Source organism: Oncorhynchus keta, chromosome 4 (assembly GCF_023373465.1).
Source record: "Oncorhynchus keta strain PuntledgeMale-10-30-2019 chromosome 4, Oket_V2, whole genome shotgun sequence".
NCBI classification, from domain to species: domain Eukaryota; kingdom Metazoa; phylum Chordata; class Actinopteri; order Salmoniformes; family Salmonidae; genus Oncorhynchus; species Oncorhynchus keta.
Genome location: NC_068424.1, coordinates 11468781 through 11487999, shown reverse-complemented (window position 1 = coordinate 11487999; position 19219 = coordinate 11468781). Strand labels below are relative to the sequence as shown.

Genomic DNA, 19219 nt, shown 5'->3' with positions numbered 1-19219 from the left:
ATCAGTCCCTGATTAGAGGGAACAATGAAACAATGCAGTGGACCTGATGTCCCAGGTCTAAATCAGTCCCTGATTAGAGGGAACAATGAAACAATGCAGTAGAACTGGTGTCCCAGGTCTAAATCAGTCCCTGATTAGAGGGAACAATGAAACAATGCAGTGGAACTGATGTCCCAGGTCTAAATCAGTCCCTGATTAGAGGGAACAATGAAACAATGCAGTAGAACTGGTGTCCCAGGTCTAAATCTCGCCCTGATTAGAGAGGGAACAATGAAACAATGCAGTGGACCTGATGTCCCAGGTCTAAATCAGTCCCTGATTAGAGAGGGAACAATGAAACAATGCAGTGGAACTGATGTCCCAGGTCTAAATCTTGCCCTGATTAGAGAGGGAACAATGAAACAATGCAGTGGACCTGATGTCCCAGGTCTAAATCAGTCCCTGATTAGAGAGGGAACAATGAAACAATGCAGTGGACCTGATGTCCCAGGTCTAAATCAGTCCCTGATTAGAGGGAACAATGAAACAATGCAGTGGACCTGATGTCCCAGGTCTAAATCAGTCCCTGATTAGAGGGAGCAATGAAACAATGCAGTGGACATGATGTCCCAGGTCTAAATCAGTCCCTGATTAGAGGGAACAATGAAACAATGCAGTGGACCTGATGTCCCAGGTCTAAATCAGTCCCTGATTAGAGGGAACAATGAAACAATGCAGTAGAACTGGTGTCCCAGGTCTAAATCAGTCCCTGATTAGCGGGAACAATGAAACAATGCAGTGGAACTGATGTCCCAGGTCTAAATCAGTCCCTGATTAGAGGGAACAATGAAACAATGCAGTAGAACTGGTGTCCCAGGTCTAAATCTCGCCCTGATTAGAGAGGGAACAATGAAACAATGCAGTGGACCTGATGTCCCAGGTCTAAATCAGTCCCTGATTAGAGAGGGAACAATGAAACAATGCAGTGGAACTGATGTCCCAGGTCTAAATCTCGCCCTGATTAGAGAGGGAACAATGAAACAATGCAGTGGACCTGATGTCCCAGGTCTAAATCAGTCCCTGATTAGAGAGGGAACAATGAAACAATGCAGTGGACCTGATGTCCCAGGTCTAAATCAGTCCCTGATTAGAGGGAACAATGAAACAATGCAGTGGACCTGATGTCCCAGGTCTAAATCAGTCCCTGATTAGAGAGGGAAGAATGAAACAATGCAGTGGAACTGGTGTCCCAGGTCTAAATCAGTCCCTGATTAGAGAGGGAACAATGAAACAATGCAGTGGAACTGGTGTCCCAGGTCTAAATCATTCCCTGATTAGAGAGGGAAGAATGAAACAATGCAGTGGAACTGGTGTCCCAGGTCTAAATCATTCCCTGATTAGAGAGGGAAGAATGAAACAATGCAGTGGAACTGATGTCCCAGGTCTAAATCAGTCCCTGATTAGAGGGAACAATGAAACAATGCAGTGGAACTGATGTCCCAGGTCTAAATCAGTCCCTGATTAGAGAGGGAACAATGAAACAATGCAGTGGAACTGGTGTCCCAGGTCTAAATCTCGCCCTGATTAGAGAGGGAACAATGAAACAATGCAGTGGAACTGATGTCCCTGGTCTAAATCAGTCCCTGATTAGAGAGGGAACAATGAAACAATGCAGTGGAACTGGTGTCCCAGGTCTAAATCAGTCCCTGATTAGAGAGGGAACAATGAAACAATGCAGTGGAACTGATGTCCCAGGTCTAAATCAGTCCCTGATTAGAGAGGGAACAATGAAACAATGCAGTGGAACTGGTGTCCCAGGTCTAAATCAGTCCCTGATTAGAGAGGGAAGAATGAAACAATGCAGTGGAACTGATGTCCCAGGTCTAAATCAGTCCCTGATTAGAGGGAACAATGAAACAATGCAGTGGAACTGATGTCCCAGGTCTAAATCTCGCCCTGATTAGAGAGGGAACAAAGAAACAATGCAGTGGAACTGGTGTCCCAGGTCTAAATCAGTCCCTGATTAGAGAGGGAACAATGAAACAATGCAGTGGAACTGGTGTCCCAGGTCTAAATCAGTCCCTGATTAGAGGGAACAATGAAACAATGCAGTGGAACTGATGTCCCAGGTCTAAATCTCGCCCTGATTAGAGAGGGAACAATGAAACAATGCAGTGGAACTGGTGTCCCAGGTCTAAATCAGTCCCTGATTAGAGAGGGAACAATGAAACAATGCAGTGGAACTGATGTCCCAGGTCTAAATCATTCCCTGATTAGAGAGGGAAGAATGAAACAATGCAGTGGAACTGATGTCCCAGGTCTAAATCAGTCCCTGATTAGAGGGAACAATGAAACAATGCAGTAGAACTGGTGTCCCAGGTCTAAATCAGTCCCCGATTAGAGAGGGAACAATGAAACAATGCAGTGGAACTGGTGTCCCAGGTCTAAATCAGTCCCCGATTAGAGAGGGAACAATGAAACAATGCAGTGGACCTGATGTCCCAGGTCTAAATCAGTCCCTGATTAGAGAGGGAACAATGAAACAATGCAGTGGAACTGGTGTCCCAGGTCTAAATCTCGCCCTGATTAGAAAGGGAACAATGAAACAATGCAGTAGAACTGGTGTCCCAGGTCTAAATCAGTCCCTGATTAGAGGGAACAATGAAACAATGCAGTGGGACTGATGTCCCAGGTCTAAATCAGTCCCTGATTAGAGAGGGAAGAATGAAACAATGCAGTGGGACTGATGTCCCAGGTCTAAATCAGTCCCTGATTAGAGGGAACAATGAAACAATGCAGTAGAACTGATGTCCCATGTCTAAATCAGTCCCTGATTAGAGGGAACAATGAAACAATGCAGTAGAACTGATGTCCCAGGTCTAAATCAGTCCCTGATTAGAGGGAACAATGAAACAATGCAGTAGAACTGATGTCCCAGGTCTAAATCAGTCCCTGATTAGAGGGAACAATGAAACAATGCAGTATAACTGATGTCCCAGGTCTAAATCAGTCCCTGATTAGAGGGAACAATGAAACAATGCAGTAGAACTGATGTCCCATGTCTAAATCAGTCCCTGATTAGAGGGAACAATGAAACAATGCAGTAGAACTGATGTCCCAGGTCTAAATCAGTCCCTGATTAGAGGGAACAATGAAACAATGCAGTAGAACTGATGTCCCAGGTCTAAATCAGTCCCTGATTAGAGGGAACAATGAAACAATGCAGTAGAACTGATGTCCCAGGTCTAAATCAGTCCCTGATTAGAGAGGGAACAATGAAACAATGCAGTGGAACTGATGTCCCAGGTCTAAATCAGTCCCTGATTAGAGGGAACAATGAAACAATGCAGTGGAACTGATGTCCCAGGTCTAAATCAGTCCCTGATTAGAGGGAACAATGAAACAATGCAGTAGAACTGATGTCCCAGGTCTAAATCAGTCCCTGATTAGAGAGGGAACAATGAAACAATGCAGTATAACTGATGTCCCAGGTCTAAATCAGTCCCTGATTAGAGGGAACAATGAAACAATGCAGTAGAACTGATGTCCCATGTCTAAATCAGTCCCTGATTAGAGGGAACAATGAAACAATGCAGTAGAACTGATGTCCCAGGTCTAAATCAGTCCCTGATTAGAGGGAACAATGAAACAATGCAGTAGAACTGATGTCCCAGGTCTAAATCAGTCCCTGATTAGAGGGAACAATGAAACAATGCAGTAGAACTGATGTCCCAGGTCTAAATCAGTCCCTGATTAGAGAGGGAACAATGAAACAATGCAGTGGAACTGATGTCCCAGGTCTAAATCAGTCCCTGATTAGAGGGAACAATGAAACAATGCAGTGGAACTGATGTCCCAGGTCTAAATCAGTCCCTGATTAGAGGGAACAATGAAACAATGCAGTGGAACTGATGTCCCAGGTCTAAATCAGTCCCTGATTAGAGAGGGAACAATGAAACAATGCAGTGGAACTGGTGTCCCAGGTCTAAATCAGTCCCTGATTAGAGAGGGAACAATGAAACAATGCAGTGGAACTGGTGTCCCAGGTCTAAATCAGTCCCTGATTAGAGAGGGAACAATGAAACAATGCAGTGGAACTGGTGTCCCAGGTCTAAATCAGTCCCTGATTAGAGAGGGAACAATGAAACAATGCAGTGGAACTGATGTCCCAGGTCTAAATCATTCCCTGATTAGAGGGAACAATGAAACAATGCAGTGGAACTGATGTCCCAGGTCTAAATCAGTCCCTGATTAGAAAGGGAACAATGAAACAATGCAGTAGAACTGGTGTCCCAGGTCTAAATCAGTCCCTGATTCGAGGGAACAATGAAACAATGCAGTGGAACTGGTGTCCCAGGTCTAAATCAGTCCCTGATTAGAGAGGGAACAATGAAACAATGCAGTGGACCTGATGTCCCAGGTCTAAATCAGTCCCTGATTAGAGAGGGAACAATGAAACAATGCAGTGGAACTGATGTCCCAGGTCTAAATCAGTCCCTGATTAGAGAGGGAAGAATGAAACAATGCAGTGGAACTGGTGTCCCAGGTCTAAATCAGTCCCTGATTAGAGAGGGAACAATGAAACAATGCAGTGGAACTGGTGTCCCAGGTCTAAATCATTCCCTGATTAGAGAGGGAAGAATGAAACAATGCAGTGGAACTGGTGTCCCAGGTCTAAATCATTCCCTGATTAGAGAGGGAAGAATGAAACAATGCAGTGGAACTGATGTCCCAGGTCTAAATCAGTCCCTGATTAGAGGGAACAATGAAACAATGCAGTGGAACTGATGTCCCAGGTCTAAATCAGTCCCTGATTAGAGGGAACAATGAAACAATGCAGTGGAACTGATGTCCCAGGTCTAAATCAGTCCCTGATTAGAGGGAACAATGAAACAATGCAGTGGAACTGATGTCCCAGGTCTAAATCAGTCCCTGATTAGAGAGGGAACAATGAAACAATGCAGTGGAACTGGTGTCCCAGGTCTAAATCAGTCCCTGATTAGAGAGGGAACAATGAAACAATGCAGTGGAACTGATGTCCCAGGTCTAAATCAGTCCCTGATTAGAGAGGGAACAATGAAACAATGCAGTGGAACTGGTGTCCCAGGTCTAAATCAGTCCCTGATTAGAGGAACAATGAAACAATGCAGTGGAACTGATGTCCCAGGTCTAAATCAGTCCCTGATTAGAGGGAACAATGAAACAATGCAGTGGAACTGATGTCCCAGGTCTAAATCTCGCCCTGATTAGAGAGGGAACAATGAAACAATGCAGTGGAACTGGTGTCCCAGGTCTAAATCAGTCCCTGATTAGAGAGGGAACAATGAAACAATGCAGTGGAACTGGTGTCCCAGGTCTAAATCAGTCCCTGATTAGAGGGAACAATGAAACAATGCAGTGGAACTGATGTCCCAGGTCTAAATCTCGCCCTGATTAGAGAGGGAACAATGAAACAATGCAGTGGAACTGGTGTCCCAGGTCTAAATCAGTCCCTGATTAGAGAGGGAACAATGAAACAATGCAGTGGAACTGATGTCCCAGGTCTAAATCATTCCCTGATTAGAGAGGGAACAATGAAACAATGCAGTGGAACTGATGTCCCAGGTCTAAATCAGTCCCTGATTAGAGGGAACAATGAAACAATGCAGTAGAACTGGTGTCCCAGGTCTAAATCAGTCCCTGATTAGAGAGGGAACAATGAAACAATGCAGTGGAACTGGTGTCCCAGGTCTAAATCAGTCCCCGATTAGAGGGAACAATGAAACAATGCAGTGGACCTGATGTCCCAGGTCTAAATCAGTCCCTGATTAGAGAGGGAACAATGAAACAATGCAGTGGAACTGGTGTCCCAGGTCTAAATCAGTCCCTGATTAGAAAGGGAACAATGAAACAATGCAGTAGAACTGGTGTCCCAGGTCTAAATCAGTCCCTGATTAGAGGGAACAATGAAACAATGCAGTGGGACTGATGTCCCAGGTCTAAATCAGTCCCTGATTAGAGGGAACAATGAAACAATGCAGTAGGACTGATGTCCCAGGTCTAAATCAGTCCCTGATTAGAGGGAACAATGAAACAATGCAGTAGAACTGATGTCCCAGGTCTAAATCAGTCCCTGATTAGAGGGAACAATGAAACAATGCAGTAGAACTGATGTCCCAGGTCTAAATCAGTCCCTGATTAGAGGGAACAATGAAACAATGCAGTAGAACTGATGTCCCAGGTCTAAATCAGTCCCTGATTAGAGAGGAACAATGAAACAATGCAGTATAACTGATGTCCCAGGTCTAAATCAGTCCCTGATTAGAGGGAACAATGAAACAATGCAGTAGAACTGATGTCCCATGTCTAAATCAGTCCCTGATTAGAGGGAACAATGAAACAATGCAGTAGAACTGATGTCCCAGGTCTAAATCAGTCCCTGATTAGAGGGAACAATGAAACAATGCAGTAGAACTGATGTCCCAGGTCTAAATCAGTCCCTGATTAGAGGGAACAATGAAACAATGCAGTAGAACTGATGTCCCAGGTCTAAATCAGTCCCTGATTAGAGAGGGAACAATGAAACAATGCAGTGGAACTGATGTCCCAGGTCTAAATCAGTCCCTGATTAGAGGGAACAATGAAACAATGCAGTGGAACTGATGTCCCAGGTCTAAATCAGTCCCTGATTAGAGGGAACAATGAAACAATGCAGTAGAACTGATGTCCCAGGTCTAAATCAGTCCCTGATTAGAGAGGGAACAATGAAACAATGCAGTATAACTGATGTCCCAGGTCTAAATCAGTCCCTGATTAGAGGGAACAATGAAACAATGCAGTAGAACTGATGTCCCAGGTCTAAATCAGTCCCTGATTAGAGGGAACAATGAAACAATGCAGTAGAACTGATGTCCCAGGTCTAAATCAGTCCCTGATTAGAGGGAACAATGAAACAATGCAGTAGAACTGATGTCCCAGGTCTAAATCAGTCCCTGATTAGAGGGAACAATGAAACAATGCAGTAGAACTGATGTCCCAGGTCTAAATCAGTCCCTGATTAGAGAGGGAACAATGAAACAATGCAGTGGAACTGATGTCCCAGGTCTAAATCAGTCCCTGATTAGAGGGAACAATGAAACAATGCAGTGGAACTGATGTCCCAGGTCTAAATCAGTCCCTGATTAGAGGGAACAATGAAACAATGCAGTGGAACTGATGTCCCAGGTCTAAATCAGTCCCTGATTAGAGAGGGAACAATGAAACAATGCAGTGGAACTGGTGTCCCAGGTCTAAATCAGTCCCTGATTAGAGAGGGAACAATGAAACAATGCAGTGGAACTGGTGTCCCAGGTCTAAATCAGTCCCTGATTAGAGAGGGAACAATGAAACAATGCAGTGGAACTGGTGTCCCAGGTCTAAATCAGTCCCTGATTAGAGAGGGAACAATGAAACAATGCAGTGGAACTGATGTCCCAGGTCTAAATCATTCCCTGATTAGAGGGAACAATGAAACAATGCAGTGGAACTGATGTCCCAGGTCTAAATCATTCCCTGATTAGAGGGAACAATGAAACAATGCAGTAGAACTGGTGTCCCAGGTCTAAATCAGTCCCTGATTCGAGGGAACAATGAAACAATGCAGTGGAACTGGTGTCCCAGGTCTAAATCAGTCCCTGATTAGAGAGGGAACAATGAAACAATGCAGTGGAACTGGTGTCCCAGGTCTAAATCAGTCCCTGATTAGAGAGGGAACAATGAAACAATGCAGTGGAACTGATGTCCCAGGTCTAAATCAGTCCCTGATTAGAGAGGGAACAATGAAACAATGCAGTGGAACTGATGTCCCAGGTCTAAATCAGTCCCTGATTAGAGGGAACAATGAAACAATGCAGTAGAACTGGTGTCCCAGGTCTAAATCAGTCCCTGATTAGAGGGAACAATGAAACAATGCAGTAGAACTGATGTCCCAGGTCTAAATCAGTCCCTGATTAGAGGGAACAATGAAACAGTGCAGTAGAACTGATGTCCCAGGTCTAAATCAGTCCCTGATTAGAGAGGGAACAATGAAACAATGCAGTAGAACTGATGTCCCAGGTCTAAATCAGTCCCTGATTAGAGGGAACAATGAAACAATGCAGTAGAACTGGTGTCCCAGGTCTAAATCAGTCCCTGATTAGAGGGAACAATGAAACAATGCAGTAGAACTGGTGTCCCAGGTCTAAATCAGTCCCTGATTAGAGGGAACAATGAAACAATGCAGTAGAACTGATGTCCCAGGTCTAAATCAGTCCCTGATTAGAGGGAACAATGAAACAATGCAGTAGAACTGTCCCTGATTGTCCCAGGTCTAAATCAGTCCCTGATTAGGGAACAATGAAACAATGCAGTAGAACTGGTGTCCCAGGTCTAAATCAGTCCCTGATTAGAGGGAACAATGAAACAATGCAGTAGAACTGATGTCCCAGGTCTAAATCAGTCCCTGATTAGAGAGGGAACAATGAAACAATGCAGTAGAACTGGTGTCCCAGGTCTAAATCAGTCCCTGATTAGAGGGAACAATGAAACAATGCAGTAGAACTGATGTCCCAGGTCTAAATCAGTCCCTGATTAGAGAGGGAACAATGAAACAATGCAGTAGAACTGATGTCCCAGGTCTAAATCAGTCCCTGATTAGAGAGGGAACAATGAAACAATGCAGTAGAACTGATGTCCCAGGTCTAAATCAGTCCCTGATTAGAGAGGAAACAATGAAACAATGCAGTAGAACTGATGTCCCAGGTCTAAATCAGTCCCTGATTAGAGAGGGAACAATGAAACAATGCAGTAGAACTGATGTCCCAGGTCTAAATCAGTCCCTGATTAGAGGGAACAATGAAACAATGCAGTAGAACTGATGTCCCAGGTCTAAATCAGTCCCTGATTAGAGGGAACAATGAAACAATGCAGTAGAACTGATGTCCCAGGTCTAAATCAGTCCCTGATTAGAGGGAACAATGAAACAATGCAGTAGAACTGATGTCCCAGGTCTAAATCAGTCCCTGATTAGAGGGAACAATGAAACAATGCAGTAGAACTGATGTCCCAGGTCTAAATCAGTCCCTGATTAGAGAGGGAACAATGAAACAATGCAGTAGAACTGGTGTCCCAGGTCTAAATCAGTCCCTGATTAGAGGGAACAATGAAACTAAATCAGTCCCCTGATTAGAGGGAAATGCAGTAGAACTGGTGTCCCAGGTCTAAATCAGTCCCTGATTAGAGAGGAAACAATGAAACAATGCAGTAGAACTGGTGTCCCAGGTCTAAATCAGTCCCTGATTAGAGGGAACAATGAAACAATGCAGTAGAACTGGTGTCCCAGGTCTAAATCAGTCCCTGATTAGAGGGAACAATGAAACAATGCAGTAGAACTGGTGTCCCAGGTCTAAATCAGTCCCTGATTAGAGGGAACAATGAAACAATGCAGTAGAACTGGTGTCCCAGGTCTAAATCAGTCCCTGATTAGAGGGAACAATGAAACAATGCAGTAGAACTGGTGTCCCAGGTCTAAATCAGTCCCTGATTAGAGGGAACAATGAAACAATGCAGTAGAACTGGTGTCCCAGGTCTAAATCAGTCCCTGATTAGAGAGGAAACAATGAAACAATGCAGTAGAACTGGTGTCCCAGGTCTAAATCAGTCCCTGATTAGAGGGAACAATGAAACAATGCAGTAGAACTGGTGTCCCAGGTCTAAATCAGTCCCTGATTAGAGGGAACAATGAAACAATGCAGTAGAACTGGTGTCCCAGGTCTAAATCAGTCCCTGATTAGAGAGGAACAATGAAACAATGCAGTAGAACTGGTGTCCCAGGTCTAAATCAGTCCCTGATTAGAGGGAACAATGAAACAATGCAGTAGAACTGGTGTCCCAGGTCTAAATCAGTCCCTGATTAGAGAGGGAACAATGAAACAATGCAGTAGAACTGATGTCCCAGGTCTAAATCAGTCCCTGATTAGAGGGAACAATGAAACAATGCAGTAGAACTGATGTCCCAGGTCTAAATCAGTCCCTGATTAGAGGGAACAATGAAACAATGCAGTAGAACTGATGTCCCAGGTCTAAATCAGTCCCTGATTAGAGGGAACAATGAAACAATGCAGTAGAACTGATGTCCCAGGTCTAAATCAGTCCCTGATTAGAGAGGGAACAATGAAACAATGCAGTAGAACTGATGTCCCAGGTCTAAATCAGTCCCTGATTAGAGAGGGAACAATGAAACAATGCAGTAGAACTGATGTCCCAGGTCTAAATCAGTCCCTGATTAGAGAGGGAACAATGAAACAATGCAGTAGAACTGATGTCCCAGGTCTAAATCAGTCCCTGATTAGAGAGGGAACAATGAAACAATGCAGTAGAACTGATGTCCCAGGTCTAAATCAGTCCCTGATTAGAGGGAACAATGAAACAATGCAGTAGAACTGGTGTCCCAGGTCTAAATCAGTCCCTGATTAGAGGGAACAATGAAACAATGCAGTAGAACTGGTGTCCCAGGTCTAAATCAGTCCCTGATTAGAGGGAACAATGAAACAATGCAGTAGAACTGATGTCCCAGGTCTAAATCAGTCCCTGATTAGAGAGGGAACAATGAAACAATGCAGTAGAACTGATGTCCCAGGTCTAAATCAGTCCCTGATTAGAGGGAACAATGAAACAATGCAGTAGAACTGATGTCCCAGGTCTAAATCAGTCCCTGATTAGAGGGAACAATGAAACAATGCAGTAGAACTGATGTCCCAGGTCTAAATCAGTCCCTGATTAGAGGGAACAATGAAACAATGCAGTAGAACTGGTGTCCCAGGTCTAAATCAGTCCCTGATTAGAGGGAACAATGAAACAATGCAGTAGAACTGATGTCCCAGGTCTAAATCAGTCCCTGATTAGAGGGAACAATGAAACAATGCAGTAGAACTGATGTCCCAGGTCTAAATCAGTCCCTGATTAGAGAGGGAACAATGAAACAATGCAGTAGAACTGGTGTCCCAGGTCTAAATCAGTCCCTGATTAGAGGGAACAATGAAACAATGCAGTAGAACTGATGTCCCAGGTCTAAATCAGTCCCTGATTAGAGAGGGAACAATGAAACAATGCAGTAGAACTGGTGTCCCAGGTCTAAATCAGTCCCTGATTAGAGGGAACAATGAAACAATGCAGTAGAACTGATGTCCCAGGTCTAAATCAGTCCCTGATTAGAGAGGGAACAATGAAACAATGCAGTAGAACTGATGTCCCAGGTCTAAATCAGTCCCTGATTAGAGAGGGAACAATGAAACAATGCAGTAGAACTGATGTCCCAGGTCTAAATCAGTCCCTGATTAGAGAGGGAACAATGAAACAATGCAGTAGAACTGATGTCCCAGGTCTAAATCAGTCCCTGATTAGAGAGGGAACAATGAAACAATGCAGTGGAACTGATGTCCCAGGTCTAAATCAGTCCCTGATTAGAGGGAACAATGAAACAATGCAGTAGAACTGATGTCCCAGGTCTAAATCAGTCCCTGATTAGAGGGAACAATGAAACAATGCAGTAGAACTGATGTCCCAGGTCTAAATCAGTCCCTGATTAGAGGGAACAATGAAACAATGCAGTGGAACTGATGTCCCAGGTCTAAATCAGTCCCTGATTAGAGGGAACAATGAAACAATGCAGTAGAACTGATGTCCCAGGTCTAAATCAGTCCCTGATTAGAGAGGGAACAATGAAACAATGCAGTAGAACTGGTGTCCCAGGTCTAAATCAGTCCCTGATTAGAGGGAACAATGAAACAATGCAGTAGAACTGGTGTCCCAGGTCTAAATCAGTCCCTGATTAGAGAGGAAACAATGAAACAATGCAGTAGAACTGGTGTCCCAGGTCTAAATCAGTCCCTGATTAGAGGGAACAATGAAACAATGCAGTAGAACTGGTGTCCCAGGTCTAAATCAGTCCCTGATTAGAGGGAACAATGAAACAATGCAGTAGAACTGGTGTCCCAGGTCTAAATCAGTCCCTGATTAGAGAGGAAACAATGAAACAATGCAGTAGAACTGGTGTCCCAGGTCTAAATCAGTCCCTGATTAGAGGGAACAATGAAACAATGCAGTAGAACTGGTGTCCCAGGTCTAAATCAGTCCCTGATTAGAGGGAACAATGAAACAATGCAGTAGAACTGGTGTCCCAGGTCTAAATCAGTCCCTGATTAGAGAGGAAACAATGAAACAATGCAGTAGAACTGGTGTCCCAGGTCTAAATCAGTCCCTGATTAGAGGGAACAATGAAACAATGCAGTAGAACTGGTGTCCCAGGTCTAAATCAGTCCCTGATTAGAGGGAACAATGAAACAATGCAGTAGAACTGGTGTCCCAGGTCTAAATCAGTCCCTGATTAGAGAGGAAACAATGAAACAATGCAGTAGAACTGGTGTCCCAGGTCTAAATCAGTCCCTGATTAGAGGGAACAATGAAACAATGCAGTAGAACTGGTGTCCCAGGTCTAAATCAGTCCCTGATTAGAGAGGGAACAATGAAACAATGCAGTAGAACTGATGTCCCAGGTCTAAATCAGTCCCTGATTAGAGGGAACAATGAAACAATGCAGTAGAACTGATGTCCCAGGTCTAAATCAGTCCCTGATTAGAGGGAACAATGAAACAATGCAGTAGAACTGATGTCCCAGGTCTAAATCAGTCCCTGATTAGAGGGAACAATGAAACAATGCAGTAGAACTGATGTCCCAGGTCTAAATCAGTCCCTGATTAGAGAGGGAACAATGAAACAATGCAGTAGAACTGATGTCCCAGGTCTAAATCAGTCCCTGATTAGAGAGGGAACAATGAAACAATGCAGTAGAACTGATGTCCCAGGTCTAAATCAGTCCCTGATTAGAGAGGGAACAATGAAACAATGCAGTAGAACTGATGTCCCAGGTCTAAATCAGTCCCTGATTAGAGAGGGAACAATGAAACAATGCAGTAGAACTGATGTCCCAGGTCTAAATCAGTCCCTGATTAGAGAGGGAACAATGAAACAATGCAGTAGAACTGATGTCCCAGGTCTAAATCAGTCCCTGATTAGAGGGAACAATGAAACAATGCAGTAGAACTGATGTCCCAGGTCTAAATCAGTCCCTGATTAGAGAGGGAACAATGAAACAATGCAGTGGAACTGGTGTCCCAGGTCTAAATCAGTCCCTGATTAGAGAGGGAACAATGAAACAATGCAGTAGAACTGATGTCCCAGGTCTAAATCAGTCCCTGATTAGAGGGAACAATGAAACAATGCAGTAGAACTGGTGTCCCAGGTCTAAATCAGTCCCTGATTAGAGGGAACAATGAAACAATGCAGTAGAACTGGTGTCCCAGGTCTAAATCAGTCCCTGATTAGAGAGGAAACAATGAAACAATGCAGTAGAACTGGTGTCCCAGGTCTAAATCAGTCCCTGATTAGAGGGAACAATGAAACAATGCAGTAGAACTGGTGTCCCAGGTCTAAATCAGTCCCTGATTAGAGAGGGAACAATGAAACAATGCAGTAGAACTGATGTCCCAGGTCTAAATCAGTCCCTGATTAGAGGGAACAATGAAACAATGCAGTAGAACTGATGTCCCAGGTCTAAATCAGTCCCTGATTAGAGGGAACAATGAAACAATGCAGTAGAACTGATGTCCCAGGTCTAAATCAGTCCCTGATTAGAGGGAACAATGAAACAATGCAGTAGAACTGATGTCCCAGGTCTAAATCAGTCCCTGATTAGAGAGGGAACAATGAAACAATGCAGTAGAACTGATGTCCCAGGTCTAAATCAGTCCCTGATTAGAGAGGGAACAATGAAACAATGCAGTAGAACTGATGTCCCAGGTCTAAATCAGTCCCTGATTAGAGAGGGAACAATGAAACAATGCAGTAGAACTGATGTCCCAGGTCTAAATCAGTCCCTGATTAGAGAGGGAACAATGAAACAATGCAGTAGAACTGATGTCCCAGGTCTAAATCAGTCCCTGATTAGAGAGGGAACAATGAAACAATGCAGTAGAACTGATGTCCCAGGTCTAAATCAGTCCCTGATTAGAGAGGGAACAATGAAACAATGCAGTAGAACTGATGTCCCAGGTCTAAATCAGTCCCTGATTAGAGAGGGAACAATGAAACAATGCAGTAGAACTGATGTCCCAGGTCTAAATCAGTCCCTGATTAGAGAGGGAACAATGAAACAATGCAGTAGAACTGATGTCCCAGGTCTAAATCAGTCCCTGATTAGAGAGGGAACAATGAAACAATGCAGTAGAACTGATGTCCCAGGTCTAAATCAGTCCCTGATTAGAGAGGGAACAATGAAACAATGCAGTAGAACTGATGTCCCAGGTCTAAATCAGTCCCTGATTAGAGAGGGAACAATGAAACAATGCAGTAGAACTGATGTCCCAGGTCTAAATCAGTCCCTGATTAGAGAGGGAACAATGAAACAATGCAGTAGAACTGATGTCCCAGGTCTAAATCAGTCCCTGATTAGAGAGGGAACAATGAAACAATGCAGTAGAACTGATGTCCCAGGTCTAAATCAGTCCCTGATTAGAGAGGGAACAATGAAACAATGCAGTAGAACTGATGTCCCAGGTCTAAATCAGTCCCTGATTAGAGAGGGAACAATGAAACAATGCAGTAGAACTGATGTCCCAGGTCTAAATCAGTCCCTGATTAGAGAGGGAACAATGAAACAATGCAGTAGAACTGATGTCCCAGGTCTAAATCAGTCCCTGATTAGAGAGGGAACAATGAAACAATGCAGTAGAACTGATGTCCCAGGTCTAAATCAGTCCCTGATTAGAGAGGGAACAATGAAACAATGCAGTAGAACTGATGTCCCAGGTCTAAATCAGTCCCTGATTAGAGGGAACAATGAAACAATGCAGTAGAACTGATGTCCCAGGTCTAAATCAGTCCCTGATTAGAGAGGGAACAATGAAACAATGCAGTAGAACTGATGTCCCAGGTCTAAATCAGTCCCTGATTAGAGGGAACAATGAAACAATGCAGTAGAACTGATGTCCCAGGTCTAAATCAGTCCCTGATTAGAGAGGGAACAATGAAACAATGCAGTGGAACTGATGTCCCATGTCTAAATCAGTCCCTGATTAGAGAGGGAACAATGAAACAATGCAGTAGAACTGATGTCCCATGTCTAAATCAGTCCCTGATTAGAGAGGGAACAATGAAACAATGCAGTAGAACTGATGTCCCAGGTCTAAATCAGTCCCTGATTAGAGGGAACAATGAAACAATGCAGTGGAACTGATGTCCCAGGTCTAAATCAGTCCCTGATTAGAGAGGGAACAATGAAACAATGCAGTAGAACTGATGTCCCATGTCTAAATCAGTCCCTGATTAGAGAGGGAACAATGAAACAATGCAGTAGAACTGATGTCCCAGGTCTAAATCAGTCCCTGATTAGAGAGGGAACAATGAAACAATGCAGTGGAACTGATGTCCCAGGTCTAAATCAGTCCCTGATTAGAGAGGGAACAATGAAACAATGCAGTGGAACTGATGTCCCAGGTCTAAATCAGTCCCTGATTAGAGGGAACAATGAAACAATGCAGTGGAACTGGTGTCCCAGGTCTAAATCAGTCCCTGATTAGAGAGGGAACAATGAAACAATGCAGTAGAACTGATGTCCCAGGTCTAAATCAGTCCCTGATTAGAGGGAACAATGAAACAATGCAGTGGAACTGGTGTCCCAGGTCTAAATCAGTCCCTGATTAGAGAGGGAACAATGAAACAATGCAGTAGAACTGATGTCCCAGGTCTAAATCAGTCCCTGATTAGAGGGAACAATGAAACAATGCAGTGGAACTGGTGTCCCAGGTCTAAATCAGTCCCTGATTAGAGAGGGAACAATGAAACAATGCAGTAGAACTGGTGTCCCAGGTCTAAATCAGTCCCTGATTAGAGGGAACAATGAAACAATGCAGTAGAACTGGTGTCCCAGGTCTAAATCAGTCCCTGATTAGAGAGGGAACAATGAAACAATGCAGTAGAACTGATGTCCCAGGTCTAAATCAGTCCCTGATTAGAGGGAACAATGAAACAATGCAGTAGAACTGGTGTCCCAGGTCTAAATCAGTCCCTGATTAGAGAGGGAACAATGAAACAATGCAGTGGAACTGATGTCCCAGGTCTAAATCAGTCCCTGATTAGAGGGAACAATGAAACAATGCAGTGGAACTGGCTTCCAAGTCCAGTGTTGAGTTCAAAGATTACAGACTAAAGCCTGTTTCGCAAAATACAATGTGTTGGAGTGAATAGTTTGTCTTCAAAAAGGTATTGAAGCACAAGTTTGGACAATGAAATTGTTCAATATATCTCCTTGTCTTTGTTTTCTTATGAAGCTTTAAATTTGGCAATACAGACATCCAGTAAGCGATTCCAGTCTCTAACTAAAGGTTCGTAAAACGTAATGGGCTGACAAGACAGAATGTGTGGTGTTGGATTAGAATGGATGGCAATGTAGTGTACTGTTACTGAGGAGTACCAAGGCAAAATGTGCCCACGCAGAAAAAAGTGCCAATCCCGATGCAATTCGAAGTCAACAGAAGGGAAATGTAACACCTGCTGTATGTCCTCAAAATAACTGTCAAGTAGTCAACAACAACAAAACATATATCCAGGATTCCGTAACAAAACAAGACCTTACATCCACCTCCTGTTCAATTTGGAAACATTGTCCAACAGGATTGTAAACCTGTCAAAAATCCTATTGGATTAGTGGTTTTTCCAAAAGAATCCTATTGGATTAGTGATTTTTCCAAAAGAATCCTATTGGATTAGTGGTTTTTCCAAAAGAATCCTATTGGATTAGTGTTTTTTCCAAAAGAATCCTATTGGATTAGTGATTTTTCCAAAAGAATCCTATTGGATTAGTGGTTTTTCCAAAAGAATCCTATTGGATTAGTGTTTTTTCCAAAAGAATCCTATTGGATTAGTGGTTTTTCCAAAAGAATCCCATTGGATTAGTGATTTTTCCAAAATAATCCTATTGGATTCCAATGCAAGAATCCAATTGAAAAATACTATCAGATTTTGGAACCTGTCCCATTAGACTCTTATGGGATTATATCCTTTAGGATTCTATTTTATAGGACCCTATAGGATTCCAATACATGAATCCAAATGAAAAATCCTATACGATTTTGGGACCAGTCCTAAAATCCTATAGAATATGTTCCAAAATCGGATTTTCTATTGGATTCTAAACAGATTTTGGGGGCTATTTTCTTTTACTAGGAAATAGTTTCTTACCAAAGTCAAATACAATAATTCACACAAAATCCAACTACATTTCACTCCACATATGTTGTAAACTAATGTGTTACTGTGCTTCAATTAAAGCGTAATTACTTGGCTGCTGATTTGTACACATGTAATGGGTCTATGGGTACAGAGAAGATGCAAAGGGTAAGACTGACAGTGTAATCATAGGATGGGACCGGTAGGCCTACCTATGTAATTACACAGACCAAAACACCGTGAGAAACGAGCCTTCATTACCAGTGGATATTTTATTATACAAATTCATATCTGAATAGCAATGTATCGACCTACATAGGGCAGAGGCGAGAATGTCATGAAGCGCGTGTGAGGGATAATCACAGCGTCAGCACCACCAAGCGGTACTAAAACATTTCAGATAAACACTGCAAACTTCTACACCGGGATATTCTTATTATTTTGTTAATAATATTATCGGCTAACATTATTATTATATGGTGAAAGTGTCATATGTATTTATTCTAGCTATATGAACAGTTGAATCGTGCACAACAACAGAACAGAGCAGGTTGAAACGTTTAATCTCTCTCCAGTAAAATAAAAACTCCCGAGGTTGCAGTATTTAGACTGCAAGACTGCACTTTAATCAGTTCAGTGAAAGGTATAATTCGGAAAGAAGAAAATATAGTCAATGTAATGCAATTCAAGTGCCAAGATTTATAAACCACTCACCAAATTAAATCTCCAACTACTCCCGTTCATCTAGCAGGAGCGAAGCTGCGAGTTTCAACCAGTCTGAAGAAGAAGATGAGCGTTGGCGTGGCTCAGGGAAATGAAGGTAAAGATAGAGTAATCACAGTTTGCGTTCTCATATCCAAAACGTCCAGTAACTCAGTCTCTGACTGCTCAGCACATTTCCCAGGTCTCTCTCTCTATGCCGTCTCTCCAGGGTCGTATATGTTTCTGTCCTCGTGTCTCCTCGCCCAGCGCGCTACGTAACTGGACACAGCAACGCACTGCTGAGCTCCGCTGCAGCTCACAGACAATCGCCTCGGTCACTGAGACAAGGGACCAGGACGCAAACCAAGCGACGCGGACACTTTAAACTTTGTTATAACTGTAGCACGAAGGATGATCTGGCGGAGCTTTGCAGAGTGCGCGGTTATGTTGGTTGCTGCGTGCAAGGCAAGCGCTCTGTGATAGACATAGAGTTCGCAGGATTTTAAAAGGAGCTGAAGGAACATTGCGCCCCTACTTTGCTTTTTAAAAATGTTTACAAGATCAGCTTCAAAACCTCCGTTTCGTTTCTCTTGAGATACATACAGTTGTTTTCGTCACCTCTTGTTCTTTATTTTTTTAAATTTAATATCTTTAATTAATATATCCTCTGTCAGGTGGCCCTTTACATGCACTTTGCATACGGAGTCGGCAGACATACATTTCATTATGTTGATGAAACTTGTTGGGAACCCATAGGCGGTCATAGCGTTCCATAAGTATGTTCTCAGATCATTTAGCAGATCCAGAGGGACTTACCGGTAGTGCATCTTAAGATAGCTAGGTGAGACAACCACATATCACAGTCATAGAAAGTACATTTCACCTCAATAATTGATGTGGGATTATTTAAGATACTGTTTGAAGAGGTAAGGGTTTCAGATGATTTTTGGAAGATGGGTAGGATGCTGTCCTAACTAAAGGGGAAGATGGTTCCGCCATTGGGGTGACAGGACAGAGAAGAGCTTTGACTGGATTGGGCGGGAGCTGCCCTCCGGTAGGGGTGGGAGGAACCAGGAGACCAGAGGTGGCAGAACGGAGTGCTTGGGTTAGGGGGTCAAATTTGAGCGTTCGTTCACACCGTGGATTAATTGACCATGATTCTAGCGTCTCCGGCTGCAATAGTGGGTGGCAGGGAGCGGCGCACAGCTTCCTGTAGGTCGTGTACGTACTGCAGACGGACATTACAGAGAAACATTGACCC

The 19219-nt window shown here is 43.4% G+C and overlaps 1 protein-coding gene across 3 annotated transcripts in view; it reads right to left on the bottom strand.

Annotated features, from left to right (window-relative positions):
• The window catches only part of LOC118362108 (semaphorin-5A-like), a 365802-nt gene extending 347403 nt beyond the window's left edge, over positions 1 to 18399 (bottom strand). For all 3 annotated transcript variants that reach the window (XM_052500408.1, XM_052500392.1, XM_052500397.1), the window contains exon 1: positions 17971 to 18399. The gene's annotated coding sequence lies outside the window, so the exon portion shown is untranslated. The remainder of the gene's footprint in view (positions 1 to 17970) is intronic.
• Positions 18400 to 19219: the final 820 nt, after the last annotated feature.